Raw genomic sequence first — 27,713 nt, 5'->3', positions numbered from 1 at the left:
TAGAAATTCAATGTCAAAATCATTCGAATTTTCGAGCGCAAATGAACTAATGTCTTCTAGAGACAATATGCTTCGTTCGCTGAGACTAAAGCCCTACTTTTTTGACGAAATTTTCGGTCAATAGAAAGAATTTCATCGAAATAATATCTTTTAATAATCCGCGTACGCTATCATACTGAAATATCTACACATATTTCATAATGTCTTGACAAAATGTCTTCAAATTTGGCATCTCTGGTTCGCCACAAAGTGGAAGAGAGACGAAATCGTTAGACAAGATTGCCTGACTAATTTTCAACAACTAAAGGGTGTGTCACATCAAATTGCATCACGGAAAAAACGCTGTAGAAATTCGCCCAGTAGACCGATTCTTTTGAAAATTTTAGACAGTAAAATAAAAACTATTAAACAACTTTTGGCATTTTCTTTTTATTCATACTTCGAGCCCAAGCCCGTATGCTCGCACCTTCCTCTTTACCCCGTCCATAAGGTTCTGTACAACGTCAGGTTGTAGTTTTTTTTTGAACAGAAATCCATTTTCTCTTGAAGTCCGCCTCCGATTTGACAACTTTTGGGTTCTTCCGGAGGGCCTGCTTCATAATCGCCCAATATTTCTCTATTGGGCGAAGCTCCGGCGCGTTGGGCGGGTTCATTTCCTTTGGCACGAAGATGACCCCGTTGGCTTCGTACCACTCCAACACGTCCTTTGAATAGTGGCACGAAGCGAGATCCGGCCAGAAGATGGTCGGGCCCTCGTGCTGCTTCAATAGTAGTAGTAAGCGCTTCTGTAGGCACTCCTTAAGGTAAACCTGCCCGTTTACCGTGCCGGTCATCACGAAGGGGGCGCTCCGCTTTCCGCAAGAGCAGATCGCTTGCCACACCATGTACTTTTTGGCAAACTTGGATAGTTTCTGCCTGCGAATCTCCTCCGGAACGCTGAATTTGTCCTCTGCGGAGAAGAACAACAGGCCCGGCAGCTTACGAAAGTCCGCTTTGACGTAGGTTTCGTCGTCCATTACCAGGCAATGCGGCTTCGTCAGCATTTCGGTGTACAGCTTCCGGCCTCGCGTCTTCCCCACCATGTTTTGCCTTTCGTCGCGGTTAGGAGCCTTCTGAACCTTGTATGTACGCAGGGCCTCCCGCTGGACGAATGAACTTGACAAATTCAGCTTATTGGCGACATCCCGGACCGAACTTCTCGGATCACGTCTAAACTGCTTAACTACGCGCTTGTGATCTTTTTCACTGACGGAGCATCCATTTTTGCCGTTCTTCACCTTCCGGTCGATGGTTAGGTTCTCGAAGTATCGTTTTAGTACTCTGCTGACCGTGGATTGGACGATTCCCAGCATCTTACCGATGTCCCGATGTGACAACTCCGGATTCTCGAAATGAGTGCACAGGATTAATTCACGACGCTCTTTTTCGTTCGACGACATTTTTCCAAATTTACGAAAAATTGACAGTGAAGCATGGCCAACGTGATCTATACACTCTTATCTGATTATAAGCGAGAGCTGAAGATATAATTCCTAAAAATTAAATTTCTACAGCGTTTTTTCCGTAATGCAATTTGATGTGACACACCCTTTATGATAATTAGAAATTTTCATTAATTTATTTTTTTACTTGCTACATAATATTAGTTAACTGTTTTGACGTAGAACTACGTCTTTCATTAAGGGTGCCAAATCGGAAAACAGGTCACGTTTTTATGAAATAAAGTTAACGTTAATAACTATTTTTGCCGCGAACGGATTTTGGCGATTCACATACTAAACGAATCGGAAATTCCGTAAGATTTGTTGAATATGCTATACATTAGAATCCCCTGGTTTGTAAATGGTTAAAATTCATGAAAACTTGAGGCGTTTCCATTTTCCCATACATTTGTTCTGTCCATTTGTGTGCTTTCCCGAACAGACCTGTCAATAACCAGCAACTTATCGACGATCAATGGAGGGGAAATCGTAGGATTCAAAGTCCCCATGAACAAAGGAAAAGTAGAAGAACGAAGGGGAATACTTGCCTAGAGTATAAACAGTGGATCTCGCTGAGGCAAACTTTTATTCGGCATCGGACTGTCGAGTAATCCAGTTCACTTTGCTTTCGCTGCGCTTCGATCTAAGATTGGACCCCACCAGTGGTAATCCAACTTGGATATCGTCGTTTGGTTTTTCTGTTCGGTTTTCGCGTTATTCGTATCGTGTGTTTTTCTTTCCGCGTCATAAATTGGACGCTTCGCGTAGTGTATGATGAGCAAGAAGAAGCGGAAGGCAGGCTCGAGCCCTGCAAAAAACGAACGCATTGTCAGGAGCAATAATATTTCGAGGCAAGCGTCATCTAAGGATGCACGCGATGTTGCTGCAGTGAAAAGTGCTCGCACTGAACCGAGCCTTCGCGAGTGTGAAACCGCATCGCACAACAGCGAAGTAGGCGACCTCGGCGCGTCGGTCGAAAATGTAAACGCCGTTACCCAGGCAGCAACCAAAATGATGCAACGATGGGTGTTACAAGGTACACGCTGTGTGGCATAATTCAGTCTTTTTCCAAGCAGTTAACATTGTTTGTTTTCCGTCATCATAAGGGCTTCGTTGGTGCCTTTTGAGAATGCAGCAATGCATTAAACTGACGTTATGGCGAAGCAGGCGTTAAGGTTGTGCTTAAAAAAAATATTTGGGGAATACCAAGCATCTTGAATGTCTTACTGGAATGTTATAAATTATTTGGGTTCGCGTGCCAGTTGCAAAACTGCCTTCAGCTAGGATTGCATTAGCGCTATGAAGCATTGCTACTGTTTTCGAGGTTGTTATTAACAAAAAGAGTTTATTTCGCTTGTTTAGTCACCGAGAAAGTAAATGTCGTTCTGGAATTTTGTATGTGGTTTCGCTTGCCAGTAGCAAAACTTCCTCCACTAAGGGTGATAGCTGCGCTTCTCTCGAGCATGAGAAAGAAATACAACTTTTTTTCGAGGCCAGTAATATTAACAGAAGCGTTTCTTTTGAGAATAGCGCAAAATGATGAGAAATGTTTTATATTCCTAGTAGTTTCAAGCCACCAATGTATGGCTCTGTATGCATGCTACGGCGAACGCTTGTTTGGCGCTTGGTTTACGTTGTACGAACGATGCCTAGAAGTGCGATTCCTTTAAGGAAACACTAAACAAAATTGCGAAAAAGGCAAAAAAAAAAGAAAAGCGTTCGAGGTAAATTTTAATTGCATTGACATAAAATAAATTGCGACTTACGATCAGCTAGTGTATTGTTTTGCGAGGGCATGAATGAATCATCAATCAATTATCGTCAACAAATCTATATATATAAAAATGGAGTGATGTCTGTCTGTCTGTCTGATTCTTATAGACTCGGAAACTACTGAACAGATCGACATGAAAATTGGTATGTAGGGGTTTTTGGGGCCGGGGAAGGTTTTCGTGATATTTTGAGACCCCTCTCCCCTCTTTAAGGGGTGGGGCTGCCATACAAATGAAACACAAATTTCTGATTACTCGGAAATTAACCAAGCAAACGAAACCAAAGTTGGCATGTGAAAGTTTTAAGGTGCAATAAATGTTTCTATGATGGTTAGACAGTCCTTCCCCCACTCAAAGGGGGGGCTGCCATACAAATGTAACACAAATTTCTGCATTACTCGAGAATTAATCAAGCAAATGAAACCAAATTTGGCATGTGGAGGTTTTAGGATGCAATAAATGTTTCTATGGTGATAAGATACTCCTTTCCCCTCTCTTAGAGGGGGCTGCCATACAAATGAAACACAATTTTTTGCATTACTCGGAAATTAATCAATCAAACGAAACCAAAGTTGGCATGTGAAAGTTTTAGGGTGCAATAAATGTTTCTATGATGGTTAGACAGTCCTTCCCCCACTCAAAGGGGGGGCTGCCATACAAATGAAACACAAATTTCTGCATTACTCGAGAATTAATCAAGCAAATGAAACCAAATTTGGCATGTGGAGGTTTTAGGATGCAATAAATGTTTCTATGGTGTTAAGATACTCCTTCCCCCTCTCTTAGAGGGGGCTGCCGTACAAATGAAACACAAATTTTTGCATTACCCGAGAATTAATCAAGCAAATTAAACCAAATTAGGCATATGGAAACTTTAGGGTGCAATGAATGTTTCTATGGTGGTTAGATCCCCCCCCCTCTCTTAGGGGTGGCTGCCATACAAATAAAGCACAAATTTCTGCATTACTCGAGAATTAATCAAGTAAATGGGCGGGACGAAGTTTGCCGGGTTAGCTAGTTCTACAATAAAAAAACATTTCAGAGATTATTCTACTAAGCAGTTGTTTCTAAAATTTCACAGCATTATATAATAATATCCGAAGGTATAAATAAGCGACTTATATAGAATAACCGCGTAGTTCTATGTCAACAATGCGGTCGTATCTTAGACACAACCTCCTATAATTTTTTGTTTTTAATTTAATTAATGGTACTCTCTTCCCCTTAATGGTGAAGGAAACTTCTAATGTTAAAACGTTTATTATTTGCTCAAAAAAGCATGCCTATTATTGACCAACTTTCCCCATATTTGGGGTTAGTTGATCAATTTATTCTGAAATATAAAGACGTTAAATAAAAGAAATATATCAAATTATTGATTCTCTGGTTATTTTTCATTGAAAGGGTAAAAGATAAGCTCCATTGTGGTACATAACATTCAAGCAAAACTTCGTACTACAAAGTTATAGGCAAATTTATTCAAAAATAACCAACTGCCCCACCCTATCCTACTGTTAAAAATTTATTTTAGGTTGTGAAAAACGGGTGTTTTGCACGCAATTTTCAATAAGCCTATTATAAAGCAATCATTTACCCTTAGTGCAAGATTAAATGCAAAGATGATCCTTGTCCCACATTATTCCGGGGATGTGCTTCATCATGTGACATGTTTAGCTAGAGTTGTTGACTAAGGGCACATACACAGAAAAATATTGAGCGTCTGCCATTGAGCTATGAATCATACTTATCATTTTTCCTTATTTCAATGGGACGAATGGGAACGGAATAAATAATTGATTTATTGTCGCTGGGTAATGTTGCCGGAGCTGATGTTTTGCAAAAGACGGGCGGCAATTCGAGCGGTCGCTGGGCAATATTTCATTTCAACTTCAAGGTTCATACGCAAAATGTCAATAATTTATTTGGGAAGATATGTTAATCCTTACGCTGTTCTTCAAATCCCCAACCGCTGACATTACACGATGTTACCCGGAATGCCAGAGATGCGAATCGGATTGAAATCACACCTACCCTCTTCTAAACAAGAGCAACTTCCGGTAATGATTCCCAACCTTGAAATTAGAGACATTTCACCCGTCTCTCCGCTCTTCGTACTATCAAGGCCGTTATTTAGTCATAATGGCGGCTTGCACTTCTGTGATGGCATACCCGGTGCTATACGAAGGTGCTCGCGTTCGCGTTCCGAGCCCGAGATGGGAAATGTTTAGATTTAATTTATTAATTACATTTTGGCCTTACTCACTTTCGCCATAATTTCCTAATTAAATTAACGAACCCCATTAATATTGTGTGCTGTTCCCGTGCACTTCCTCAACCTGTCCTGTCCGGTTCTGTCAGAATTATTCGCCTGTGAAAAAACCAAAGGGCTGTGCAGTAGAGCGCCATGTTAAAGATTGAAATTCTTTTCTTTGCAGAATGATGGTCTTCCATCATTCGTTGGACCGGAGTCTGCTTCCCCTTCTCGGAAAAAAAAAATAAAATATGGGTAATTTATGTTTACTGCTTCTGAAACAAATTTTGTTGTGTATCACTCGCCAATAAACAATTTTGAATGTTTTAACTTTTATCTCTCTCTGGTGGTTGATTTTTGGTGCCCAATTTGGGGGAGCAAGAAAATGATGCGAGGTTTTTTCTTTCCAAAAGAGAGCACATAGATCAACGATAACGGAATTATCCACAACGAAAGGTGAAGTGGAAGTAGGGGGAGAGATAACCGTGTCCTGATTTATGCACTCTCGAAAGCGTTTCGTGGACGATCAACGGCGGGTTACTTTTTCAGATTTACTGATACTGCTGTTGCTTCATCAAAAATTGAGTTCAGATACTGCGAATAATACTCGAGGACTCAGATTAAGCTGCATGTAAAATGCTGTCTTGCTCATTTTCGTTATGAATAGTTGAAAAGGATCAGGAGATGATTAATTCTAAACTACCATTTTGAGCCATATGGTAGCCCTTCATCGTGTAATTAAGTTTGAGGACTTCTCGTTCCGTATGTATCTTATAAATTATGCTTTCCTAATTCCCGAAGACGTAGTAGTGTTATCTTGGGAGAAAAATATTCGTTCTCATAAAACTTTCAACTTTACAGTGCGTGTAAAAGAGCTATCCTCGAAGTTGGAAGCCGTACGCTTCCAAGGGGACAACGCAATTGAAGCCGAACGACTCTCCGGAATGCCATGATAAGCAAGAAATATGTCATCCGGAACTGAACGGAATGTGATTGGTGTTTCGCGAAGGGGCAAATTCGACTGAACCTAGCGCTGGGGATAAATGTCACCGACAATCTCGATGGGAGACCGATTGAATTTCCGTACAAGGTTATATTGATACTGAAGACAGGACTGCTAATTACATTCGTGTCAGATTTCGAAATCAGTATATTGGAATCGTATACCAACTGAATAAATATGCTGGAGAATCGATTGGGTACATCAATATTGTGGATTGAAAGAAGATATCCTATACATAAAATTTTTAAGTTGTTCATCATAAACAAACAATCCAACAGATAAAAATGGTTCTGCGAATTATCACCAGCCGATGTGATTAAAAGCTGTTTCATGTTTTCACCCCACGAATCATGACTAGAATTATCCAAAGCTGTCCGATTTCAGTTTGAAGTCAGTCGCACGTTAGCATCAGTTACTGCCGACATACCGTGTTGTGCCTTCCGAAATAATTTATTCCGATAACCGTACTAATAGCTTTTAATTTTGTGTACATTTGGGTGATTTTGTTCCCTTCTACGTTCCTGGAACGGTGTGTATTTTCAAAACAATAATATGTCAGAGACTAATTTAATTTATCAGTCACTTCCGACGGCTTAACATTAACATACATGAATGAGCATTGTGAGATAATACAGAGATTGGAAATCCATTAGCATTTACAATTCTATTTGAGGAGATTTCCTGATGGTTAGTAGCTTAAACCTAATCTGATTCGTGTTCAAATTGGTGGCATTTGTCGGAAAATTCACCATGCACTAGTGAAGCTGGATGGTATCCGGATTAATTGACTGTTTATATAATTCAGCTTTATAGCGCATCAGTTAATTATTTTTCTCCTCTCTTCGTTCCGTATAACTCCCTGAGAAGGAACTCAAATTGCATCGCAAATTCTTCTCTTTTTCAATTACTGGATGTTTCAGCTACCCAGCGAAAAGTAAATAAAATAAGTAAAAAAAACTTTTTAAGTTAAACGGTTTAATTGTGATTAAACAGAATAATGTACTAAAAGCTAGGAAATAATTAGACAAGTAGCAGTTAGCAGTTATCACACCTCTCCTTCAATAGTCTAGGGCATTGATAAGACTAAAATAATAATCGTGGGACATATGATGAAATCGCTAATTGTGGATAATGGAAATCCAACTTACCCCACGATTTTATTTTAGTCTTATCAATGCCCTGCGGGATTTTTCATGATCTACTGTGATCTACAATTGGAGCTCTTTCATTTGATACCCATATTAATCGGGTTTTGAGAAAATATGTAGCCCGCCATTTGGTAGTGGCAGCCATCTTGGATTTGCATTTTTCAGAAAATAAATGTGTTCTACTAGTCAAGCCTTTTCATTTGATACCCATATTAATGGGGTTTTGACATAATATGTAGTCCGCCATTTGGAAGGATTTTGATGGATTTGCATTTTTCATAAATAATCGTGTTCTACTAGTGAAGCCCTTTCATTTGATACCCATATTAATGAGGTTTTGAGAAAATATGTAGCCGCCATTTTGTAGTGGCAGCCATCTTGGATTTACATTTTCCATAAATAATCGTATTCTTCTAGTCCAGCCCTTTCATTTAATATCCATATTAATGGGGTTTTGACATAATATGTAGCCCGCCATTTTGTGGTGGAAGCCATCTTGGATTTGCATTTTTCATAAATTACTGTGTTCTACTAATCAATATGTAGTTCGCTATTTGGTACTGGCAGCCATCTTGGATCTGCATTTTTCATGAATAACTGTGTTCTACTCGTCAAGCCTTTTCATTTGATACCCATATTAACGTGGTTTTGTCATAATATGTAGTCCGCAATTTTGTAGTGGCAGCCATCTTGGATTTGCATTTTTCATAAATAACCATGTTCTACTAGTCAGTACCTTTCATTTGAGACCCATATTAACCCTTCCGTTATGAGTGTCGTCTATAGATGACATCCGCGCGACGAGCTGTGTGTACGAGCGTCGTCTTTAGACGACATGAAATTCATATTGCTCTTCGATCACACCAGCGCGATGTGCATACTTTTCGGCGCAGTGCTCCGTACAGGGGTAGCACTTCGGCGGAACACACTGCCGTACTGAAAGGGTTAATGAGGGTTTGAGAAAATGTGTAGCCGCCATTTTGTAGTGGCAGCCATCTTGGATTTACATTTTTCATAAATAACCGTATTCTACTAGTCAAGCCCTTTCATTTGATACCCATATTAATGAAGTTTTGAGAAAATATGTAGTCCGTCATTTTGTAGTGGCAGCCATCTTGGGTTTGTATTTTTCATAAATAACTGTGTTCTACTAGTAAAGCCCTTTCATTTGATACCCATATTTACGGGGTTTTGACATAATATGTAGTCCGCCATTTGTTAATGGCAGCCATCTTGGATTTGAATTTTTCATGAATAACTGTGTTCTACCAGTCAAGCCCTTTCATTTGATACCCATATTAACGGGGTTTTGACATAATATGTAATCCGCCATTTGGTAGTGGCAGCGATCTTGGATTTGCATTCCTCATAAATAACCGAATTCTACTAATCAAGCCCTTTCATTTGATACCCATATAAATGGGGTTTTGAGAAAATATATAGTCCGCCATTTTGTAGTGGCAGCCATCTTGGATTTGTATTTTTCATAAATAACTGTGTTCTATTAGTGAAGCCCTTTTCTGGCACTACGCCTTCCACAATTGAACTTTCCCACAGACCTCCTCCAACACTTAAATTACAAATGTTTCATCTCATTTCACACTGAAATTCAATTATCCGAGATCCCAAACCCTCCTTAACCACAGGTCAGAAATTGTTTATCACCCACCAAACAATGTATGACCGCAGAAACAACATTCCCACCAAAGAAGTAAACATGATACTTGAACCGTGTGTACAATTCGTCACACGACGCAAGCGTCAGTGTTTTATTTCAATGACCTACTTGAGACATGCTTGTGCGTGCAAGGCGGAAACCCAATTGCAAGCACAAGAACATTTCTCCGTCCTCGTTCTATCCCTTTCACTTTCTACTTGTACCATTTCCCTGTGCGATGCTCCGCCCAGTAAATTACGTTACGTTTTGTGTAGAGTTAAGAAAATAAGTGTAAACTAGTATTTAAGCAGAGACATGTAAATAAACCAGACAGTCAGACAGAGTCAGAGACAGACATGAAGAAAACATCTCGTCGTGTGTTTATTTATTCTAAGATATCACAAGTGCTACTCAGCTGAGATGTTATACTTTCATTTGATACTCATATTGATGGGGTTTTGGAAAACCCATATCGATGAGGTTTTGAGAAAATATGTGATCCGCCATTTTGTAGCGGCCGCCATCTTGAATTTTCAGGATCATGAAATCAAAGTTTTATAATGACTACATAGATAAAGGTGTGTTCCAAAACCGTTTAAAAAATAGCTTACCCTATAGCGAATATCATCCATTCCGTTCCGTTATATCGTTCGTATTTGGGATCACATTATCGAAATAGTTAGTGTTCACAACAGTCTGAAGTTCTTCGCAGTGGATCATTACTGGATAAGAAAAATGGACATGTATTAAGAACTCGAAATACAAAAATTCTTCCGGCGAAGTCAAATGAAGCTGACCCAAAAAAAATCATCGCCAAAGAAAAATATATGTGTTATGCCATCCTGAAGCTCTATATTTGATTGAATTCCTGAAAGCGTCTTATATTATCAACATGACAACAGCCGATATCATGGAATTTTTTTATCCCATTTGTTTATTCTAGGCTCATTAGCATTTCAGCTATAACAGAGCCGAATTTTAATCATGTAGGGGAGCCGCGGGTAATACGGACAGTGGGGGTATGATGGAGAGGTAGTTGATTTGTATAGTTGCACTATGAATTTCAAATTTCTGTTGATGGGAAACCCTTCTACATGCGATTCTATAATATTTAAACCATCCTATGACAATGAATACTGATCAAAAGTTGAATAGAGAAACAAAAACCGAAAGTCTAACATGATTCCGCGAGTGGATGTAATTTTTGCGGCTTCGATATTAAGCATTTTGAGTGGTTTAATTGCAGAATTGAATTCGCTGATGGTTATATTTCAGTTTGTGAGTTGACAGAGAAGCGATATTAGGTATGTGCGGAAAAGTAAATTCATTCGTAAGTGGTAAATTTAAATTATTGGAATAATTGCACTAGGGGGGTGAAATGGACAGTCACATACATAATCACATCCAATGCATGATGGAAAGTGAAGGGAAGAATATTGAACTCTTTTTTATGTTGCTTTCTCTTTTTGTTCTATTTCAGTTACTGGATGCACAAACACTGAGAGGGTGAAATTATTCCTCTCGCGAGCGATAAACCTCTACGCTTCGTATATTATGAACCTGTCCATATCCCCCCCACTACATGTCCATTATACCCGCACCGATAAAAATGGTCTACTTTTCGGCTTGTTTTATTTTCATTAAAAAACATGGAAAAACACATTTTTATAATACATTTGGCCAGTTTTTTCGAAAACCAGTATATTGAACTATAAGAAACTGCTTTTAAATTTTTGGAAAATGAGTTTCCAAAGATAAAATTGAAGTTTTCCTTAACATGTCCGTCTTATCCCCATCTCCCCTACATGTCACATGTTTAACATATCTATATTTAGTACATTACACAGTTGCCATTTTTTCGACGTTAGAGTATTCCCTTCTATACCATTGCATATGGTACACAATTACACAGTAGCCATTTAGGCGTAAGAGTTTTCCTTCTGTTCTTCCATTATCCAGTTAGTCCCAGAAAATGGTGTCGACAACAGTGCCGATGTCGTGCCATTTTGCAATGATTTTATCGACCTATCCTTCGTACTTGACAACCAACTACGAGCCAAAGTTGTGCCAACCTGGCACAACGTCGGCCGATTGCAAAACTGCTCGTCCCTTATTATGGATCTATTCGATCTCATGAAATTAAACAAAATATATAAATGAAGATGTTTACAAATATGTATTTTTGTTATGCATTATTCTCTTCTCTAGTACTGTATAAGAATACGCTATACGGATTGAGAATTATTTGTTGTGAGCCATCTAAAGATAAACGTTCCCCGATGATAAAATTGAGTAATAACTAATGTAGTAACTAGTAGGAAATAAGGTTTGAATAATAATGAATAATGAATAATGTTTCCCCATAGCCTTTCCGTCCGGTCCATTACAACCGTTCCCAGCGTCAACGGTTTCCAGAAGTTTTTTTTCGGTGCAGTTTGCGAATTCGTACATATTTGTTACTGGTTTCTGTTTCCCTCCTAATTTGGGATATCGAGATGGCAGTTGAGTTTAATATCCGTAATATCCCGAAAGCGGCAACTAAATATCTTCATCGAAACATTCATCACACTCGTGATCTACAACGGAAGAAGCAACACCTCCGATGGCATCGACAGTAATATCTTCTTCTTCTTCTTCAATGGCACTAACGTTCCTAGAGGAACTTCGCCGTCTCAACGTAGTATTACTTGCGTCATTTTTATTAGTACTTAGTTGAGATTTCTATGCCAAGTAACACGCCTTGAATGCATTCTGAGTGGCAAGCTCTAGAATACGCGTGATCACAGTGCAAGTCGGAGGAAATTTCTTTGACGAAAAATTCCCCCGACCAGAACGGGAATCGAACCCGAACACCCGGCATGTTAGTTGTGACGCTAACCACTCGGCCAAGGGAGCACTCGGCAGTAATATGTTTAAGTTTATTTCTGGAATAAAATTAGGAAAATAGTATTCACATCATATGAATAAAAAATAAACTAGTCATAATTACACGACTTCAACTTTGTTATGTTCGTGATGAAGTTGATTTTAGCAATATACGTTGGCCTGAGTTCATCGGCTATACTTCACCGGAGCTGTAAACATGGATTGAAAAATTTCCGGAAACATAATGCACGTCATCGTTACCTTCATCATCCAATAACATTTACACATATTTGAATCCAAATGTTGTCTCGTTTTGTCTCAACATAATTGAATGTTTTTCTGGAATTAAATTAGGAATTGATTATACATTTTCTAAAATGAAAGCTATCCATACTTACGAATTTGACTCTCGATTTATTCTCTGTTGTGTTTTGAATGAAAGTTCAGAGAAAGAGAAAGGACAATCTCTGCAGTGATGCCGTTTCGCTCAGTACAAATACTCACTACAACTGCAAATATAGGCCGTGTTGTTTGCGGGGGGCAAGACGGGGTTAGATTCCGGCACTTTTGTAGCACTTTATGGCGCTCGGTCGACATCGGACCGGTAACCGCTCGAGAATAATTTAGAGCGGGATTTGATTGATCATTGTTGAGATATTTATAGAACAGCAGCCCGATGTGTCTTGCACAGCAGATCAGTTGTATGGATGAATCGATCTTGCTTCGACCGTGGATCGATCTCCATCGCTGATGATTGTTGCGTGGACGTAGTTATTCTGTAACAACACAAAGATGGTCAATGAGGACCCTGAGTTTTGAACTCATGATCGATCGCTTACTAAGCGAACGCGCAACCAATAAATCTCATGGAAATGTCGTGAAACATTTGCTGTTACTCTGAAGTTGAAGTTTTAGGTTAACCTTTAAGTTGTTTAAACAGGCATCTTAAACATTCATTCGAACTCTAGAAATTTTATCATAAAACATCCACATTATCCAATAAGGAAAATCGATCTTGTTGTTGTCCTTGAATTTATTGGTGATGCGCTTAAAATAATTTTTCGGTGGATCTAGCGGATTGTCGATAATGATGGCATCAGCTGTCATTATTTCCTTATTCGTATAAATTGTCCCACTCAACCTCATGAAAAACTCCACACCATGATGGTTTTTATCACCGTAGACTGAATATAACGATCTTGTAACGCTTCATAAGGATTTGTTTACACTCTCGCTGGGCGCTTTTTGATTGAACATTTCAAACTTCGACCCGCCAGCCAACAATAAACGTTTCGAAATAGTAATTGGCAACAGGAATAGAAATCTCGAAAATGACTTTCTTTATATTTCCGTTTGTTGCAATAATCTGCAAAGGGGCGATAACTATGTTTCCTTTCTTCTCCGTGTCCGATGCAGGGCCCGAAATCTTCGAAGATGGAAAATGAAGATCCTCTCTGTAGCTTCGCTTTGACTAGGACCACTACAAGCTACGACACAAAAGCAATACAAGTGAAGCTATTTCAGCAGGACAGTGATAAAATAGCTCTTAGGGCATATTTTGATTTTGATTTTGCATTATTCGGTACAAAAAAAAAAGTCGATTACAATTGCAGATATTCGATTGTTCGGATTAATCGACATCTCTGTACGTGTAACGTGCAGAATGGGTCGGTGGAGTTATTGGATCGTTTTTCTTCAGCTTTTCAATGAAATCTCTGTTGCCTCTATGCCACTGAAGATCTTAGGGGCCAACACATTACAGGAACAGAGTCATCGATGCATGGTTTTATGTGAATGCATTTTCATAAGCTTTTGCCCTGAAGATTCATAGATTTATTTGTATCGAAAACTTGTCCAAAGTCTTGTCCAGAGCTGCAAACCCAAGTTTGGAAATGAAAGATATAATAGAATTTACAAGTAATTAAGTACGTCAGATCTAGTGCCTGAGTAAAAAAGGGCACCGAAAAAGAATTTGATTCATTTGATTTGAAATTGATTGATGCACGACTGCAAGAAGTTCAAATATAAATTTTGAATCGAGGTGGGGTAAATGGATAACTGGTTCCTCTGAAACAGAACACACCATGAAACTAGTGAAGTTAAATGATTCGAAAAATAAAACACGTAAATCATTAAAATGATTAGATACTATAATTGTGTTTTTAAGAAACACAATTACTCAGAGAGGCACCTCCGGATTTACACAACTGAGTTTGTGTTCTTTAAAAACGAGAGTTCGAATAACAAATAAAACAGTTTCGTGATGTATAATTTCGTTCGCATTCTTCAGTGGGATTAATATTTTCTTCGTCTGTATAAAAAGCATTGAAAAGTCGATAGCTTTTTCATTTAAAAAAACTTCTTTCGTGATACAAGAGGTATCAGGTATTGCAACTTTAACAAACTCTAAAAGAAAATACATAATAAATCACCTTTGAAACAACCACCTAATGTTTGCCTTTTTCTCTCTTGTAGACGTTCGTTCGTTTTACAACACAACTGTAACAAGCTGTACCTCAGCGGAGAAAAGCATAACTTTTGCTTGATCAGCAAACAAAACAGCGCTTTATGTAGTTTTGAAGCACCATTTCCGTCGAATCAACTTTCGCTAATAAAAAAAGAAGGCTAAAACATCTACCGATTCTGCATGCTGCGCTCCTCGCTTTCGGCCAGACCCGAGAAAACCATCCTGGAAGTTATGAGCCAACGCAGAAATGCCGCCAGCAGCTATATTCAGAACAAACTTCGTCTGTAAAACAATGGAGTGAGAGTCCAAAAAAGGGATGCATTTCTCCAGCAAAACACGTGGCGATGATCGAAAGAAAAAAAGCACACGGGAAAACTTCTTCGCTTAAGATAAGTGTGTTGTTTTCTCGCTTCGACTCATGAGGTGGAAGACAGGAAGTAGCATCTCCGGGTCCGATGTGGTATTGTTTACGTGCTTAACGCCATACGCCATTTCTCTTTCTATCTCCGCTGTGTCTGTTCTGTCTTAAGCTTTTTCTCTAACTTTCTTGTGTTTGGGTTCCTCCATTTATTCACCGGAAACGACTAGGAGGGACTGTTTACGCTCTCTCAAGCTTCACCCTGCACGTCGCCACCTTCCAGTTCGCTCCAATCTCGGAGGTTGGCGCGTTTGAGCTGACTGTCCATCGTTCGGGAAAAGCAGCGATATCTGATTTCCCCTGGCTGCATTTAGCCAAGGTGTGCAGCATTTACTACACGAAAAGGCGTGAAGAAAGCAGATAACGTCGACCGAGAGAAGGTTACAAGAAAAAAGTGCACAAGTTAGAAATAGTCGTTGTTGTTCCCCTCGGGGCAGTGATTTCGAAGGTGATACCTTCAAATACAAGTGGAAAAGTTCGTCAAAGTTTGCAGTTGAAGAAGAAAAATAAAAATAAAAGTGTGTGGAAACAAATCGCTCCACAAGGAATAGATCCGACCGGTGCAGGCGGCCGCGTCTGGGAGACGCTCCCGCGCGCTGCGATTTGCTGTTGTTGGTCCTGAGGCTTTGCTGCGACAGCAAACTTCTGTAGTTGGTATAGCATCTTCGCCAGAAAAAAACGCCAAACTGTTACTCTGCGGTTGTTATATTTTCCAACGGGGTGCCAAAGATAGCAGTACGGAAGGTCTCAGGAGTGCCCTAGCCCGTCTCCGCAGATCGGGCCCACTCCCTAACCCTTCCAGTCCTGAAAATGTAAGTATTGTTTTCTCTGGGTGTTTTGGTGTTATGATTTCTGATCTCTTCTAAACTTGTTGTTTTTACATTTAAAATAGTTATTCAAACACTGGTTACGGATTTATTGTAATCGTTTGGATAATGAATTTCGAAAGTTAATGTTAAAATTATTTTGATAAAACGATAGATCTCAGGACAAATCAACAATATATTCAAATCAATAATAAAATATACTTTTTTGGTAAACATTTACATATTCCCAAACTGTCGCCATAAACGCGTCTTATATGGTGGAATTGTTCCGTTAAGGATGAACGCAATGTTCTTCTATAACTATGTTTTTTTAAAAGTCAAATACCGTTCTGAATCATATTTCGGACGCTTAAGGCATATGGTGCAGAAAACAGATCTAAACTTTATGCACATATATTATTTGGTTGATGTTTTTAATAAATTAGTTCAAAATGCTTTTAAGCTTTCTACTTTGGTACCTATTTGATTGAAAACATAAAAAATCATCGAATGAAATGCTTTTCGAAGGAAGCGAGACAGAATCAAACTTCGGAAACTATTTATAAAAAAAATCGAATTCCGAACAGACTGAATTAAAATTTCGGACACTCTGTTTGCATAACGGTTTCTTATGGTTTTAAGCACAATTTAGATTTCTGTACAATTACTGATACTATAAAATGATCAAACATCCAAAAATAACAACGGCTTGGCCTGTCTTAATGTGTGTTGCAACCTTCCATGCACACACAAATGACTTAAAAATTGTCTACAACCATTGATGGCTGGTTCAATTGTAATAGAACTTTATCAAATGGTTTTTTAATTGGCTTGAAATAATTTTCAACAACCTCTTTTATGATATTTTCTATTTTCCCCAAAATGCTTGCCGTTTATTGATGTTTCTTTGTAGCTTCATGGTTTAAAATACCGTAAGGCTTTATTGCTTCAATGATAATTATATATTTGAATTTAGGTTATTTGTTGTTCAAATTAATAAAATAATTGAAGGCATCAGAGCATGATTCTTTTTTTTTTATTACCTAGTTACATCTATTTTGTCATTATCCTTTTGTACCAATATCTCTTTCTTAATTCTTGAATTTGCAGCTTTTTTTCGTCTTTTTCAGTTGTTCTGCTTTTTTTTCTGGTCCATCTGTTCTTTTTGCTTTCTCAGCTGAGCTAATGTTTGGATTTCTTTTTCTTCCCGTTTCAACTTAGTTTTCCTTTTCTTTTCCTCAAGTTTTTTGGCGCTTCATCATTTCAATAAACTTCTTAGCAGGTTCTACTTTTCATACAACATATCCCAGGACTCGCTTGTGGCCACTGCAAGAGTAACGTGAGGCATACTTCTACCATGAGTTGATGAATTACCAGGATACCCGGCAACATAGGAAGGATTCAAGGTTTCTTCTGTTAGAAGTTCATCCAGTTGCACATTGTTTACCAATTATTCAACTTCCCTCATATCTATCTGTTGGTCTGAAGCTGAAAAACATGTGTATTATTTATACATGATTTCAAGATATTTTGATGCGTTATAAGAATCTACGCTTCGCATCCATAATAAGCCTGAAAACTCACATTATAGTATTACCAATTTCAACTGTCCGAAATATGAATCGTAGGGAAAAAGTTCGATTCAAATGTCGGATACTTTATCTCGTAATTTTTTAAACGGAAATTACATTACACTTGATTATATTTTATAGTCAACTGCGAAACACTTACCAAGCAATCACAGTAAATTGTTAACGATGACGAGAACTGATGAAACACGGAAGATATTTAAATATTGATGAACGGGTAAATTCTACATGCTTACGCTAAGCAAACGTCAAACACGAACGATAATGAGTAGTGTTGTCAGATTTTTACCGATTATGTTATAATTCAAATGTAGTTCTCATATGAAATTATAGTGAAACCAAGGGATTACTCTAAAGAAGCAATTGTGATATTAATTTTATAGTTATTTCATCAGTGCATTAAATATTTCAAGATATTAGAACAAAGTGTCCGAAATATGATTCAGAACGGTATAAGTCAAGTGGTTTTGACACTTCTAAGATGAAAAAAGAGGTGTGATCACGAAAACTTGAAATCCAGATCAAGCCCCATGAAAAATTGATGGAGTTGCCGAGACGCTTTTTTTGGTATATGAAACACACAGCGATATCATTATTGTTTTTTTTTATCAATCCGTTTATTTTTACAGGCTCAGTTACATAGGTTTAAAGGAGCCAGACTATTAACTATATTTTAACTAAAATATATTATCATGTTTCCTTAATTCTACTTAATTCTTAATTCTAATTAATTATTATTTTAGCTGTCATTTTGGTATTGTTAAAGACGAAGCTAGTAAAACGTGAAATCTAGAAAACATCTAACAATTTGTGATGAAACGTATAGTAGTTTGGCCGGATACCGGATACCGGATATCCGGCAGCCGGATATTCGGCTCTTTATTTGCGAAACTGGGAGACACTGCATGTATGAATAAAGTGAATAAAGGATTACATTTTTTACATAAAAATAATGAACTATGAATAAACTTCCCTTTTCGAATGGATATCCTTTTAAAAGATGTATTGTTTTGTTTAATGCGAACGGATAATTTATAGTTTGTTTTTATTTATTGTTTTAACTTAAATTAAATACTTTATTCAACGATGTAATAGTTTACATTTTTTTCTAAACGAATTTTAATGTCCAGGGAACATTCTTACGAATGTATACGGAGTTTCTATGCATAATAGGTAACGGTACTCGGTATGAACAAAATATTATTAGCGTGGAAAGATGAGAGATCTCTTTCAAGGGAAATTAATTCCGACCGCAAAGGGTTAATATTTTCAATGAACCTGACGAAGTTTTTTTGAACGGATTATATTATGACTATTTAATTTTTTTCAATTATCTTTTTTGACGTAGAACTACGTCTTTCATTAAGGGTGCCAATTCAGAAAATAAGTCACGTTTTTATGAAAAAAAGTTGATGTTAATAACTATTTTTGCCGCGAACGGATTTAGACGATTTCAAGTTATTGATAAGCGACTTGAACAAAATAACAGCGTAGTTCTACGTCAACTAAGTGGCCGTGTCTTGGGCGCAACTTCCTATAATTTTTTAATTTATATTGATCTCTATTATGTCTGTCATGATCTGGGCGATGATGGACTATTTTTATTCCGTCATTTTTATGGTTGTATTAGTTGAAAAAAATGTCACAGGAGGATTGTGTCTGAGGCACGACCGCATAGTTGACGTAGGATTCCGTTAGGCTATCTGTTGATTTTGGATATGTTTTAAGAATTTAACTCTTTGATAATGATTTGGTGGCCCCGAAAAGGGCCGTTTTGTTTGGTTGTTGGGTATTGTTTGTTCCCTCCACCAGTGTTTACAACCGAGCGATGATGACAGAAGGATGGTAATTAGTCGTTAGATAGTGCGTATTAGACAGCAGAGGCCGGAATGGAATGGAATGAAATATGATGAAAACCGCCCTCTGTGACCCTAGACGAGACGCCTCCAGTGTTATGTATGGATGAAAATAGAAAAAATAACTCATCAATGTTATATAAGATAATTCATCTTCTTCTTCTTCAATGGCACTAACGTTCCTAGAGGAACTTCGCCGTCTCAACGTAGTATTACTTGCGTCATTTTTATTAGTACTTAGTTGAGATTTCTATGCCAAATAACACGCCTTGAATGCATTCTGAGTGGCAAGCTCTAGAATACGCGTGATCACAGTGCAAGTCGGAGGAAATTTCTTTGACGAAAAATTCCCCCGACCAGAACGGGAATCGAACCCGAACACCCGGCATGTTAGTTATGACGCTAACCACTCGGCCACGGGAGCACAATATAAGATAATTATGAATACCGAATAAATTTATCAATTTTATCATCAGTAAAAACATGTTACTTTAATATAGAGAAAACATATTTGAAATGGGAAAGGTAATTTTATTTTATAACTTTTAGTTCCTGAATGTTTATTCATCCCAATGTGAATTTTAATTGGACTAACAACACCTAATACTATATGTAGAGCATATGGTAAATCACTTTTTCGAATATTTCTTAATTTTTCCAACTTTTCTCGTCGTATGAACTTTCGTTGGGTGAAAATGAACAAAACAAAACAGACAGCTTGAACCGAACGATCAGTTCTCAAGCGGAAAAACACCTTGGTTTTTATTTATGAAAATTGAAATAAACCGTTTCATATATTAAGTCATTTTTAACACAACTGCCACCATATACAATTATACACTTACACTTGTGCTAAATTTTTCACAATACACGATCAGTCATTGATATAAAATTTCACATAAAAGTTCTAAATTTAAATTTAATTTGCTAGTATTAACCTTACTTGCAATATAAAAATGCCCCTGACTTGCATATATTTTGTAATGCCGATTTCCCCCGAGCACCTTGGTTTTGATGTCTTTGTTAGGGAACACACTTCGGTGGGAACAAAAGCTCCCCCTAATTTCATGTATTTGTAATATCGATTTCCCCCAGGCAGCTTGGTTTTGATGTCTCTGTTAGGGAACCGCCGCATGTGTCGTCAATTTTGACCACTCAGAAGTTGGTATTTCCGTTAGGATAGGGGTTAAGATTTTTCAATTGTTCGATGGCTCGATTTTCGATTTGAAATTTGTACCCCAATATGTTCCCGAAAGACGTAATCTTACGTCAAAATAACAGTGGTCTACAAAAGTTTGGATGTAGCGCGCGTTGCACAGATATAAAGGATATAAAATTGAAAGTTCTTTAAGTGCCGGTCTAGAAATTTTTCGCAAAGGAAATCTTCACGATTTCTCTGAATAAGGATATTTATTGTCAATCCAAAACAAGGCTGGCGGTTGGACTTATGCTCTGGTGGCCCACTTGATTACGAGGGCCTCGTCGAGACCGTATCGGCTCTGTGGCGGGTATGACTGAGTATTGGCATGTCTTTTGACATTGCAATTTTTAGAAATTATATCTGTAAATAAAATCAGTTCGTTTCTTTTGTGTTCGCTAAACTGATTTGAATTTTGAAAAAATATCTTTCAGATAACTCGTCTTGCTTAAATCTCTGTATGAGAAGGAGAAGGTATAAAGTTTCCTGTAAGGAAACTTCAACAGTTTTTTTCTGATAAGGATACAACTACTTAGGAGAAGATCTGAATGGCCTAATTGCAATCATTTTAGACTCGAGGATCAAGTCAAATTATTTAGGAGTTCTCAAAACGTAAACAGCCTTGCTGAACTTCTTATTGGAGTAAGGTAAATGATGTTGGTTTGTTCAGTCGAAAATATGATCATGTTTTTACGGATTCACATGTTTAAAGGTTTATAAAGTCCGCCTACAATTGGTGTTAAAGCGCCCCTCATTTGAGCTATCTTTTAATCAACCACCAGATGATTATTTGGTACGTATTAAAACCTTTTCTGGATTATAACACTTACAAATATTGTAAACATCATGGTTGCACACCCTTTGTATTAGATTTATATACCTAAATCATGTAATTAATGCATCTCGATGACCTCAATTCTGATCATGGTTTGACCGATGCGTTGATGTTAGTTTGTCCACATGATTACTATGGCAACCACTTGGCGCGCTGCAGTTTGTTTTATTTTGTTGTCCTCCGCTCGAAGCACAAATAAAGTTTCTCTGTGTTGAGTGTTCACTTCTAAAATACACGGGAAAAGTTCTGAAGAAATTATGAGAAAATAATGAATGGACCAATATGATAACAATAAACTCAAGCAATAAGAAATGCTAGTTGCTAAATTCGGATTTCTTCATTCAAAAATACCGTTTTGTCTCAAATTCCGATCACTTCACTTTTGAATGTATATTTACTACACTTTAATGTTATAAATAATTGAATAATGAAAGCCCTGACATTCTTTGAGGTATAATTTACATTTTAACATCATTTACAGGCATTGATTTAGCCTATACACCCAGTTTTTTTACGCGGTTTTCTATTGCGCGGTTTTTTACGAGTTTTTTTTACGCAGATTTTCCAATTAACGCGGTTTTTTCACGCGGATTTTCTAATTAAAGCGGTTTTTTTACGCGGTACCCTCGTAAAATAAGACCAGCATTTGCAAAAAGTGATATTCAAAGCCAATGATAAAATGTTTACGTTAGCAAATTCCGTGAAAGACAAGCACCATTATTTTTTTTAGTTTTTGTAGTTTTTTCAACTATTTTGTTTGCTGTTTTCATGTAAAGTGCTATAAAAGTAAGAATCTACATTAAATGGATGAAAAAAAAAGATATTTTATGCAGAAATATTTATTAATATTAGTATTGAAGTAGAGTTCGAAATTTGAATCGAGTTTCGACGTATGATTAAAATCCCGAACACATCATTTTTGAATGAGAATGTACTGAACTTTAATGTTATAGATAATTCCATAATGAAAACCCGAACATTCTTTGGTTTGTAGGCTTCATTTTAAAATTCATTTACAGGTATAGATACTGCCTATAATTTATAATATTAAACTTTTACAAGAAAAGTGACTATCGAAAACCAGTTAGCAAATTCCGTCGAAAACAAGCATCGTGAATTTTTCGATTTTTGTATTTTAATTGCTGTTTATATGTTCGTTCGGTAAGAATCTTGTTACGAATCTACTATAAATTGTTAAAAAAATCTTTGTTCAAATTAACGTTAAAGTAGTGTTCGCAATTTGAATCAAGTTTCGACGCATGAATCGAATTCCGAATGAAAATGTTTGAACACTATTTAACGGCAAATACAACGATAGTACACAAATTAGGGTACAAGGACAATCCAATTCTGGTGCAACAGTATAAAAAGAACATTTGTTAACAAATGTTTGCATGCTGTTTCCTTGCAAAATGCAGGTCGCAGGTGCAAACCAACGAGAGTAAAATTGATTTTCTTAGCCAGGTCTTCAACTAAAACCACAATAACAAAACCGGGGTCCTGAAGTAACAGGGCGAACTTATAACTTTTCTAAATTAATCGTTGGTCTAAAACTCATGTTTCCCTTTTCTTTTTTTTTTCCAAAAATGACGTTTTTCAAAAAAATCATAACTTTTGAACTATCAGATTTGGATAATCGACATATTAAATTTAAGTCAATGAGCTAGTCTTCTTTGAAAAAATATTTAATTTGCAAAAAATGGAATCCTTTTCGCATAGATCTCGTCTGGTCGCATAGGAATATCGAACGAAGACTAAATCATGTTAACTTTTAACTTTGAAAAATAATAACTCAAAAACGATAAAAAACACACCTCTAATTTTTGGATATGTTATGTAAAAACTCATCAGCTTTCAAGAAAAAATATAAAAATATATAGCGCCCTTGGTCCCGAAACCATGTAAACTAGAAAAAACGAACACAATCGATAATAACGAAAATCAAATCAAATTTTCTTGTGAGTAAAATATTCCACAAAATTCGGTTTAATTTGATATATCGATCATCTGAATCGGTACAGTAGTTCAAAAGTTATGAATTTTTTAAACAAATGCATTTTGGACTCCGAACAGCAAAACAAGACAAAAGTGCTCGGAATATGAATCGGTGACATAAATGGTGTTCGGAATTTGAGAAAAATGTGATTAGTGTAATTTTTAGTTTTTCACCATGAAAATATATTTGTGAATCAATTTTTTTAAAGTTGAATGAAAAAGAAGGCTCTATTGTATCCAAAAATCAAATTAATTTCGCGATAATGTACCATTTTGATTAATGAGACACTGTTTAATGGCCACCAAAGCATAAGTGTTCGGAATTTGAGACGAAACGGTAGTGACTTCTAAAACCGGATAAACCATGATCATTTTTCGGACAAACCTTGATCAGAGTTGGACCAACCATGATCATAATTTCGTTTTGAAGAAAATCGTTAAAATACATAAAAATTTGGATAATTTGAACGCGTTTTGGTATTATCAACAAATAGTGACTTGGGGTTTTTCAACAAACCCAAACTCGTCTTGATTATAGGTATGTGATTTTCATTAAGAAAAATCGATTTGCCTTTACTAGTTGCGTGAAAACACCCTAAATCGGACAAACCAAGATCGTTTACCCTATATAAAATATCTTGCGACGAATTTTCTGAAAGCTCATCGTCGTTTTAAAGACCTGTTGAATGAAACAAAAGAGACGAAACTGAATCAAACCTTATACACGAAAGTAAAGACAAAGTTGATGTAGAGAAATCGATCAAATCACTCACATCCTTTCCATTCTGAGTTCCTAATTTAGAATCGATCACAATAACGATTCTCAAATTTGGAGGTCATTAAAATCTAAGCAGTCAGTCGAGGGTAAGAATTGCTAGTGTTTATCTTTCAGCTCCTTGCAGTAGTATTACAGCGAAGACTGTTTTCTGAAGTTGGTCTGGTGTACGAAGCAAAGCGTAATCGGTTGTCATCATCAACTTCTGAAAATTCATTATTTATTTATATAGTTTACCACTGGTTAATTTTGAGTTAAGTTGTAAATAAAAGTTAAGTGTAAGTATTAATTGAATTTTGAAAAAAAATCTGATATTTCAGTAATCAAACCTTATGTTTGATTATGGATAAATGATAGTGCTATGCTATGCCAGCTAGCTAATGAGCTATTTTTTATGACATATGTTGTATTAATGAGAAATTGTCGTTTTTTTTCCAATATCCGGAATCCGAACAGATAGCTAATATCGGCGGATATCCGGCTGACCAAACAGTCTCAGGAATAAAAATGGGACACGTAAGCCATGAAAACTTTTACATTATCATATAGGGTATGCAACTTAATTCTTCCCGTTTTTGCATGAAAAACATTATTATTTGAATATTGAAATGAATTAAAACATTATTCAAAATATTGGTCATCGATAACCACTTCTTTTCCCCATCGGATTCCGTCGCGAAAGAAGCGTTAATTTTTTGAAGCCAAAACGAATCCAGCCAATGTTTGATACCCTGCTTTGGATTAAAGCATATTTCACTCAATGCGCTCCAATGCGTTTCACTCCTTTGAAACAATTGGTAGTCGAAAGGGGTAAGCTATGAAGCTATGAAGCGGGTAAACCAGAATTTCCCACACCTTTTCTTTCAAACCGTTATTAACATGAACATCAACATGAGGCCGAGCGTTATCATGATGGAATATAATCGACTCTGGTGTCTGGTCGCATAAGCGGATCAATTTTTTGACTTTAACACTAAAATAACCATTTTTAAATCGTCCAAACCGTTCCCTATAAAATTTATCTGAGTCACCTTATATGCACATTTCTTCTGATGGATACATAAAATCAAAACTTCCCGCATGTGGAGCTTATTAGCAACGGAACTCGACATTTTCAACTCAGTTTAGATAAAGAAGTAACTTTACGGAAGAGAATATGATTTTCGGAAATTTTATCATAAAATTTTTCAAATTCCAGGTAAAATTTCGGTAATTATAACGGGAACGGATAATTTTCCCACCATTTTATCTCATCAATCATAATTTTTTTTAATTATTATCCGCTCATCCATCAAAATGTTTTAATCTATCTGAACAGGGAGGAATTTGCTAATGCTAGAATAGTTTGCACCTCATTTGTCAAAAAAAATTTTTGGAAGATTTTAGTAAATTTGTTTTCAAGTGAACATTGATTGTAATCTCACCAAAACCAAGTTGCCAAATTAGTGGTAGTAAATTTAGGAGAGGCAGTGTTGTAAGTTTGGTGATTACAAAACAAGTGGCCACAAGTTATATTTACACCTTCACATTCACAGGGCAGACATTGAAAATTATAACGAAATTGGATGGTGACATCAGCCCACACTAATAAAACAAATTTCATGGTTCCGTTTTTGTGGAATAATTGAGACGATATCCACTCAATTAATGGTTTATCAAGTCAATTATCACTTCTAAACATTCATTACTGCTACATAACAATATTAATTACATAGAATAACCTATCAACCTTGTTCAAAATTGAATAATGAATTTTAGTTTTTTTTACGAGTAGTATGATTTTGAAGACATTTTCGTACGTATTTTTCGTACCATATTAAGACATCTGAGAAAATCACCTGGTAACCCTGTTCCCAAGTGTACGTACTTCTCTAACCGCAAATTTGCTTGACTTGATAAACTTCAGGCACTCAGTTTTAATTTTGACATGTATTTTGAAGGCATATTGTTGAATCAATCGACGTTATCGCAGCAAATGGTTATCAACATTTTGCCAACATGCCGGTTTGCATGTATCTGCAATGCCGATTTCCTCAACTCCTTGGTTCCGAAGCCTGTGTGGGGGAAACATATTCCGGTCTGCAAAAATGCAAGCGAGTACGAAAGTATCCACTGATTGCATCTATTTTGCAATGCCGAATTCCCCAGGCTCCGTGGCTTTTGGCTTTGAAGTTTGTGTTAGGGAAACTCATTCCACCGAACGTACATCAACCGCCTCGAAATCTTGAGGTTAAGGTGAAAGCTAGCCATTATAGTAGTATAGGTAAACCCACGTGTAAAAATGGGGTAATAGTGTTTGTGAGAGAAGAACAATTTGTTTCGTTTGTTTTGATCTTTGTACGTAAAAAGATCAATTCACTTATCAGACTGTGTGGCGCTTCACTGACACGAGTCTCAGAATAAAGGGTGTGTCACATCAAATTGCATCACGGAAAAAACGCTGTAGAAATTCGCCCAGTAGACCGATCCTTTTGAAAATTTTAGACAGTAAAATAAAAACTATTAAACAACTTTTGGAATTTTCTTCTTATTCACACTTCGAGCCCAAGCCCGTATGCTCGCACTTTCCTCTTTACCCCGTCCATAAGGTTCTGTACAACGTCAGGTTGTAGTTTTTTTTTAACAGAAATCCATTTTCTCTTGAAGTCCGCCTCCGATTTGACAACTTTTGGGTTCTTCCGGAGGGCCTGCTTCATAATCGCCCAATATTTCTCTATTGGGCGAAGCTCCGGCGCGTTGGGCGGGTTCATTTCCTTTGGCACGAAGGTGACCCCGTTGGCTTCGTACCACTCCAACACGTCCTTTGAATAGTGGCACGAAGCGAGATCCGGCCAGAAGATGGTCGGGCCCTCGTGCTGCTTCAATAGTGGTAGTAAGCGCTTCTGTAGGCACTCCTTAAGGTAAACCTGCCCGTTTACCGTGCCGGTCATCACGAAGGGGGTGCTCCGCTTTCCGCAAGAGCAGATCGCTTGCTACACCATGTACTTTTTGGCAAACTTGGATAGTTTCTGCTTGCGAATCTCCTCCGGAACGCTTAATTTGTCCTCTGCGGAGAAGAACAACAGGCCCGGCAGCTGACGAAAGTCCGCTTTGACGTAGGTTTCGTCGTCCATTACCAGGCAATGCGGCTTCGTCAGCATTTCGGTGTCCAGCTTCCGGGCTCGTGTCTTCCCCACCATGTTTTGCCTTTCGTCGCGGTTAGGAGCCTTCTGAACCTTGTATGTACGCAGGCCCTCCCGCTGCTTGGTCCGCTGAACGAATGAACTTGACAAATTCAGCTTATTGGCGACATCCCGGACCGAACTTCTCGGATCACGTCTAAACTGCTTAACTACGCGCTTGTGATCTTTTTCACTGACGGAGCATCCTTTTTTGCCGTTCTTCACCTTCCGGTCGATGGTTAGGTTCTCGAAGTATCGTTTCAGTACTTTGCTGACCGTGGATTGGACGATTCCCAGCATCTTACCGATGTCCCGATGTGACAACTCCGGATTCTCGAAATGAGTGCACAGGATTAATTCACGACGCTCTTTTTCGTTCGACGACATTTTTCCAAATTTACGAAAAATTGACAGTGAAGCATGGCCAACGTGATCT

The 27,713-nt window shown here is 37.5% G+C and overlaps 1 protein-coding gene across 1 annotated transcript in view; it reads left to right on the top strand.

Moving 5' to 3' along the window:
- The window catches only part of LOC129764372 (uncharacterized), a 330,024-nt gene that overhangs the window by 45,410 nt on the left and 256,901 nt on the right, over positions 1 to 27,713 (top strand). The window contains exon 2 of the mRNA XM_055763369.1: positions 14,653 to 15,874. The gene's annotated coding sequence lies outside the window, so the exon portion shown is untranslated. The remainder of the gene's footprint in view (positions 1 to 14,652; positions 15,875 to 27,713) is intronic.

The sequence above is a fragment of the Toxorhynchites rutilus genome, chromosome 2 (assembly GCF_029784135.1).
Source record: "Toxorhynchites rutilus septentrionalis strain SRP chromosome 2, ASM2978413v1, whole genome shotgun sequence".
Lineage (NCBI taxonomy): Eukaryota > Metazoa > Arthropoda > Insecta > Diptera > Culicidae > Toxorhynchites > Toxorhynchites rutilus.
Note: the sequence above shows the minus strand (reverse complement) of the source record. Positions and strands in the feature narration are given on the sequence as shown.